This window comes from Elaeis guineensis, chromosome 6 (assembly GCF_000442705.2).
Source record: "Elaeis guineensis isolate ETL-2024a chromosome 6, EG11, whole genome shotgun sequence".
Lineage (NCBI taxonomy): Eukaryota > Viridiplantae > Streptophyta > Magnoliopsida > Arecales > Arecaceae > Elaeis > Elaeis guineensis.
Genome location: NC_025998.2, coordinates 39,786,524 through 39,794,179, shown reverse-complemented (window position 1 = coordinate 39,794,179; position 7,656 = coordinate 39,786,524).

Below are 7,656 nucleotides of genomic sequence, written 5' to 3'. Positions count from 1 at the left end.
GAAGACTCCGCCCGGACTCCTACGGGAGACGGGCTCTGTCACCAACTTCAACCGTTGGTAAGCTCCGTCCGGACTCCTATGGGAGCTGGACTTCACCCCTGACTTTAATTGCAGGAAAACTCTGCCCGGACCCCTACGGGAGTCGGGCCTCGTCCCCGACTCCGGATGCAGACAGACCTCGTCCAGACTCCTACGGGAGCCGGACTCCGCCCACAACTCCGACTGCAAGCGGACTCCGCCCGGACTCCTACGGGGGTCGGGCTCCATCACCAACTCCAATGGCAAAGCAGACTCCGCTCGGACTCCTACGGGAGCCAGGCTCACCTCCAACTCCGGTTGCAAGGAAGACTCCGCCCGGACTCCTACGGAAGCCGGGCTCTGTCACCAACTTCAATCATTCGTAAGCTCCGTCCGAACTCCTACGGGAGTCAGACTTCACCCCTGACTTTGATTGCAGGAAAACTCCGCCTGGACCCCTACGGGAGCCGGGCATCGTCCCCGACTCCGGATGCAGGCAGACCTCGTCCGGGCTCCTACGGGAGCCGGACTCCGCCCACAACTCCGACTGCAAGCGGACTCCGCCCGGACTCCTATGGAAGCCGGGCTCCGTCTACAACTCCAACTTCTAGTAAGCACCGCTCGGACTCCTACGGGAGCCGGGCTCTGTCACCAACTTCAACCACTGGTAAGCTCCGTCCGGACTCCTACGGGAGCCGGACTTCGCCCCTGACTTTGATTGCAGGAAAACTCCGCCCGGACCCCTACGGGAGCCGGGCCTCATCCCCGACTCCGGATGCAGACAGACTCCACCCGGACTCCTACGGGAGCTGGACTTCGCCCCTGACTTTGATTGCAGGAAAACTCCGCCCGAACCCCTACGGGAGCCGGACCTCGTCCCCGACTCCAGATGCAGACAGATCTCGTCCGGACTCCTACGGGAGCCGGACTCCACCCACAACTCTGACCGCAAGTAGACTCCGCTCGGACTCCTACGGGAGCCGGGCTCCGTCACCAACTCCGGCTGCAAGGAAGACTCTGCCCGGACTCCTACGGGAGCCGGGCTCCGTCGCCAGCTTCAACTGCAAGCAGACTCCGCCCGGACTCCTACGGGAGCCGGGTTCCGTCACCAACTCCAACGGCAAGGAAGGCTCCACCCGGACTCCTACGAAAACTGGGCTCGTCTCCAACTCCGGCTGCAAGGAAGACTCCGCCCGGACTCCTACGGGGGTCGGGCTCCGTCACCAACTGCAACTTCTGGTAAGCACCGCCCGGACTCCTACGGGAGCTGGGCTCTATCACCAACTTCAACCGCTTGTAAGCTCCGTCCGGACTCCTGCGGGAGCCGGACTTCGCCCCTGACTTTGATTGCAGGAAAACTCTGCCCGAACCCCTATGGGAGTCAGACCTCATCCCCGACTTCGGTTAAAGGAAGACTTCATCCAGACTCTTACGGGAGTCGGACTCCGGGCTCCTCTCAAGTGGATAACTAACCACCCCTCTCCACCAGACACTCCAGTCGAACTTCAGCCGACGGGTCTGCACTCCCTAGCGCGACACAGCAATGGCCACGATCCTGCTCCACTTCCTGCGATGGATTCCGTGCGGCTCCATTACTCCCTGGCAGACCGCTATGATGCCCACGATCCTGTTCCACTTCCTGCAACGGATACTGCGCGATTCTTCCATCCTTTGGCAAGTCGCGACAACGGACGCCGCTCCACTCCCTGCGGCAGACTCCACGTGGCGCGCTTCAGTTATGGCCACGGGTCCACTCCACTACTCTTCGCAACAAATTCCTCCTGACTGTGGGCGACCCACTACTAGACGGTTATGAACATCGCTATCAGTCTGTTGCACCCTCCGCCTATAAAAAGGGGGACCCCAGATACGTTACTCTCTAAGCTCTCATTTTTACCTAGAAACTCTGCTAAATTTTTCGTTCGAGCACTCCATTCTTGTTGAAGCAGAGAACTGGCTTGAGCGTCGGAGGATCTTGCCGGAGCAACCCCACCTCTGGTTGAGACTTCTTTTGCAGGTCCCGACGGCGACCGCGACTCCCTCGACTCCAACTTCTCCGGCGCAAGCGGATTTTTGCACCAACAGGATTGGCACTGGAGGAAGGAGACTGTGTCTTCGCAATATCCTTGTTCTTAAAAAAGTGCTCAATGGGACCGCCCCCGGGCATCTTTTCCGACGTCCTCTCCTCCTTCCTCCACTTGGTCTTCACTCGATGCCTCCCCTCAAGGCGTCCATGCGACGATCCACGACCTCCGCGGCCAGATCTCAGGCTCCGACCTCACCTCCTATTTCCCAACCTCCTCCTCCTCCAGCGACGACGATCGGTGCAGAGCAGTTTGACCTGCTAGCGCAGCAGGTCAGAGGCCTCACTGAAGCTGTGCTGGCCATGCAGCAGCAGCGGCAGCCACAGGCATCAGTGCGCCTGGAAAGGGTGTCACCGGAACACCAGAATCCGGCAGTGGGGCGGGCCACTTGGACCAGCCGTCCCGTCTTTCCTGAGAAGATGAACCCGAGGGTGGAGAGCCCTCAATTGGATCACGACTCCACCCCTGGAAGATCCCTGCCCCCATTCTACCAGAGGACCCTCGAGACCCGAAGTCGAGAGAATTTCCTGGACCGGAGACTCCAAGAGATGAACCGACGGATCGAAGAACTCCACCATGCTCCCCCCGCTTATGGTGAGGATATTTGCACTGACCCACCATTTTCTCAAATGATCATGCAGGAACCGATCCCGCCAAACTTCAAGCTCCCCCAGTTCGAAAGCTACAACGGGACTTCGAACCCGGTTGATCATCTGGAAGCCTTCTGGACGATGATGCTGCTTCATGACGCTCCTGACGCCATTCTATGCCGAGCCTTCCCATCCATCTTAAAGGGAGCGGCGAGAAACTGGTACTCGGTGCTGAAGTCGGGTACCATCTTTTCCTTCGATCAGATGAGCCACCAATTCGTGGCCCATTTTGTCAGCAGCCGGCGCCCCCGAAAGGGTTCGGAGTCCCTCATCAATATCAAGCAGAGGAAAGGGGAGTCCATTCGGGCCTACATCAACCGCTTCAACGTCGCAATGCTGGAGGTCTGAAATTTGGACCAATCAGTCGCAATGGCCGCTCTGAAGGGCGGCCTTCAGAAGAATGACCTTTTGTTCTTCTTGGAGAAAAAGTATCCCAGGGATTTTGCTGATTTGTTGGCTCGGGCTGAAGGGTACGCTCGAGCGGAAGAAGCCTTCAAAATGAAGGATGAGGAGACCGTGAGAGAGCGGCAGGCGGGAGACTCGAGTAAGCCCGCAGTCGAAAAAAGGTCGAGAGAAGCTTGGCCGCATTCTCGATCCCCTCCTGGGCACAAGCATGCCCATACTCCACCCTGGGTATGCAGGCAGAGAAGTTCGGACCGCAGGGTTTGGCGGGGTTCTCCACCGGGAAGATCCACAACTACGCCCCCCTCAATGCTTCGAAGGCTCAGGTACTGATGGAGGTCAGGGAGCAGCTCCCTAGGCCAGAGAGGATGCGCACACACCCTGGGAAGCGCAACCCCAACAAGTTCTGTCTCTATCACCACGACCACGGCCACGACATGGAGGAATGCATCCAGCTCCGAGATGAGATCGAGGAGCTCATCCGGCGAGGTCGACTTGACAGATTCATCCGACGCCGGCCTAAGGGTAGAGAAGATCGGCCAAGGGCCCTGCTGCAACCTGAACCGCCAAGGAGGGAGGAGTAGCCCAGAGATCGGCCTCCAATTGAGACCATCAACTCCATCGCTGGAGGGCCTCAAGGAGGAGCAGACCTTCCACGACCATGGAGCTCGAAAAACCTGTAAATGTATCGCTTACGACTTTGCCCTGAATCTAAATTCCTTTCGACTCCGCATGCTCCTCCCATTTGAAATGGATTTGTTACGACTGGGGATAACCCCTTCAAACAATTAAAATAAGGTTACGTTAGGAATGGGAGGAGGACCTCATCCTAACATAACTAAAATGAAAGTCCGATTATCTTGAGATCGGATTGGGGGAGAGGCCTCACAACGTCCTAATGCACCCCCACAGCCATGTCAGGAACAGGAGGAGAACCTCATCCTGACATGAGCAAAGTCAAAAGCCCGGTTCTTTTAGACCAGATGGGGGGAGAGGCCTTACAACGCCCTAATGTGCCCCCACAGCCATGTCAGGAACAGGAGGAGAACCTCATCCTGACATGAGCAAAGTCAAAGGCCCGATTCTTTTAGACCGGATGGGAGGAGAGGCCTAACAATGCCCTAATGTGCCCCCACAGCCATGTCAGGAACAGGAGGAGGACCTCGTCCTGACATGAGCAAAGTCAAAGGCCCGATTCTTTTAGACCGAATGGGGGGAGAGGCCTTACAACGCCCTAATGTGCCCCCACAGCCATGTCAGGAACAGGAGGAGAACCTCGTCCTGACATGAGCAAAGTCAAAGGCCCGGTTCTTTTAGACCGGATGGGGGAGAGGCCTTGCAATGCCCTAATGTGCCCCCACGGCCATGTCGGAAACTGGAGGAGAACCTCATCCTGACATGAGCAAAGTCAAAAGTTCGGTTCTTCTAGACCGGACGGGGGGAGAGACCCATGCGATGGCCCTTGTGTGCCCCCGCGTCCCCGTTGGGAACAGGAGGAGAACCTCGTCCTGACGGCGACGAAACCCGACCGTCCAACAAGATCGAATGTAGGAGAAAAGCTCCTCAGCGGCACCTTCATACTTCTACGCAACCCCGCAAAAAGCAAGGGGAGGGCCCTCACTCTGAAAAGAGGAGGGAAATTAAAAAGGAAGAGTGACGAACTACGACGAAAATAGATGAAGGGCAAACTACGCCAAAGACGTAAGGAACCTCGTCTCAACAAAGACGGGAAGTTCCTACCAAACACCCCCGGCCTCTAAGAAGGCTCACGACATGGGTCAAGAAGACGGCGGCACCTCCGAGGTAGTACGGAGTTCAGACCATCAAGGAAAGCGAACCAGCACATCGACGACTGGGCACCTCCAAATGATGCCAACATCAGACAAGTCGAACGACAAGAGAAGTCCGGCGAACGACAATTTAATACAATATACAGACGAGGTAACACAAAATCTTCTTTTCATTCCATTTGCGAAATATACACCACGAAGCCCAGAAGGCCAAAGAAAGAAAAGCAAAGCGACAAAAGTGAGACAAAATAGCAAAAGAGAAAATGTATGCATGAAAAGACGGAAGGCCAAGAAGAGCCCTAGGGAAGCCCTGCTCTTTCCAACCTAGAATTATCTACTCCACCCCCTATCCAGGACTGCCTCAGATTCTCAACTTCTTCTTCTAGCTCTCCCTTTTTCAGCAGCGCATCCTGGAGCGCCCGACGAAGTCGCTGGCTTTCGGCCTCTGCCTCTCGATGCCTTTTTCTTAGGACCTCAGATTCTGCCTCCGCATCCGTGACGGCCTGCTGCTCGTACACCAGTTGGATCTTCAGTTGCTGCAGCTCAGCCGTCCTTTCCCCGAGGGTGACAGAAATCTCTTCGACGGTTCCTCTTAGGGATTGGAGTTCATCAAAATCCCAAGCAGAAGTAAGCTGAGCCCTGTCAGCCAACTGCCTCTGGAGACGGGCGACTTCGTCGGCCGCCACCCTGAGTCTCCCTTTATATTCATCCACCTACCTACGCCAACCGGCCCGATGCACGTCGTAGCTCACCTCAGCATCCTGAAGCTGCTGCTGAAGGTCGGAGACCTTCTTCGATCACTCCCGATCACCGTCGGCCCGGGCCAAGAGCTGGGACGAGCTCCCTTCCAGCTGGCCGATCCTCTCCTTCGCAGCCGACAGTTTCACCCGGAGAGCACTAATCTTGGCAGCTTGAGCCCAAATTCGATCGCTGGCGCTCTTCTTGCATTCCTCAAGCTCCTTCGCGAAATCCGCCTTCCTCCGACTATACTCCATGATCCCCTTCACGTGGAGATTCTGAAAGCGGGCGGCCTCTGCGGTGGCTTCAGAATGACCCTCTCTCAATCTGCGAAGCTCGCCTTCCATCTTTTTTGACTTCTTTGTCAAGTGAAGAACCTCCTTCTTCAGCCACTGGATCGTCGACTTCAGCGGGATCCCTAGGGGCAGGGGAAGTGCTTCGGCAGGGCACTACCATTGGGAGACAAAAGTGTCAAGACGCGTCTCATCACAGAAAGAAGAGCAGAGAGAAGAAAGGAAGGAGGAAGAAGCCATCCACGTCAAGAAATTCAACTTTATTGATTGGATGATTCTTGAAGACAAAAAGAAAAAGAAAAATTATGGTAAAATAAAAATATAAGGTCGGAGGTCTCAGACCTCAGAGGCAGGAGTTGGAGAGCTCGGCGTTCCTGGAAGGGGGGCTGCGGCAGCAGTGGTAGCGGGAGAGGGACCGACCTCATCTTCAGACTCCTCACCCAAGAAGTTGAGGTCGAGCTCCAAAAATTTCTTGGCCACCTTCTCCTGGCAGAGCTCGAACCCCTTGATGAACGCCTCCTGGCCGAATTGGACATTCAGGTCCCTCATCTCTGCGGAGGTCTTGAACTCCTCTACCGCAAGACCCTTGGCCTCCGAGACCAGGACTGGAATCTGCTCAACCAAATTGGCGACTTCGACCTCCGCCTTTCTCACCGTCTCCTCCGAGGTCTACTTCTCCTCCTCCTGGGATTGTTTCTCTCTTTCCAGGGCCTCTTGGAGGGTGACTACTTCGGCTACCTTTTCTTTGAAGCGAGCGACCTCGGCCCGACAGCGCTCTTCCACCTGGATGGAGTCCCTCCTCGCCCGATTCATCGCCTCGATATTGGCGAGGAGCTGGTGTCCAATCTGCAAGGGCGACAAGGGGATCAGAACAAGGATCGAATAGCCGGTTAAATGAAGATTTGTTTACCTCGAGGAAGGACCCTAGGGAGTCCCAAACCCGTTGCTCAGGATCGGTGCAGTCGATCCTCTCGATGACCTCGGGCAGGATGCAGCCGTCGATCAACCGCCTGATCAAGTCTCTATCATTGAAGAGATTCTTCGGCTCCTCTTCGAAACCAAGGGACTCGTCAGTGGTGGCTCGGCGGCTACTCACCCTGCGGGCCACCGACTTCCTTCTCTTCCCCCTCTCGACTACGGGCACCTCCGTGGAGTGGACCCACGAAATGGGAGCCCCAGTCGACGGACTCCTCGAGGAGGCCCGGGGGGCCGTAGGTTCGACGTCTGAGGAAATGTCGATCGCTGGATTCGCTTGGGCGGGCGCGGCCAAGCTCGACTCCTCCGCCCTGGCCCTCTTTGCCGATCCGGAGGCCGCGGTACCCTTTCTTTTGTGGGCCCTGAGGCCCCTGGCAAGCATCCGTGCTGCTTCGACGTCCATTCCTTAAAAAAAAAAAATCAATCAATCAAGAGTCAGAAATCAATAATGGGGTGAAAAAGGAAGGAGTGGCACAAAAAAAAAAAAGAGAAGGAAGAAGAGAGAAGAAAAAGAAAGAAAAAGAAGAAGGACAGAAGAAAAGAAGAGGAAGGAAAAGATGAAGTACTCGCAGGATCCTGGGGGCTCAGGCCGACGTTGAACAAAAATTGCTCCCTCAGAAGGTTGGGAAGGGAAGGAGCGGAATAGGCGAGAAGCTTCCGGGCAGCCTGGAGGTCGTCCTCCCTCAGGCTGGGGGCCCGACGGACA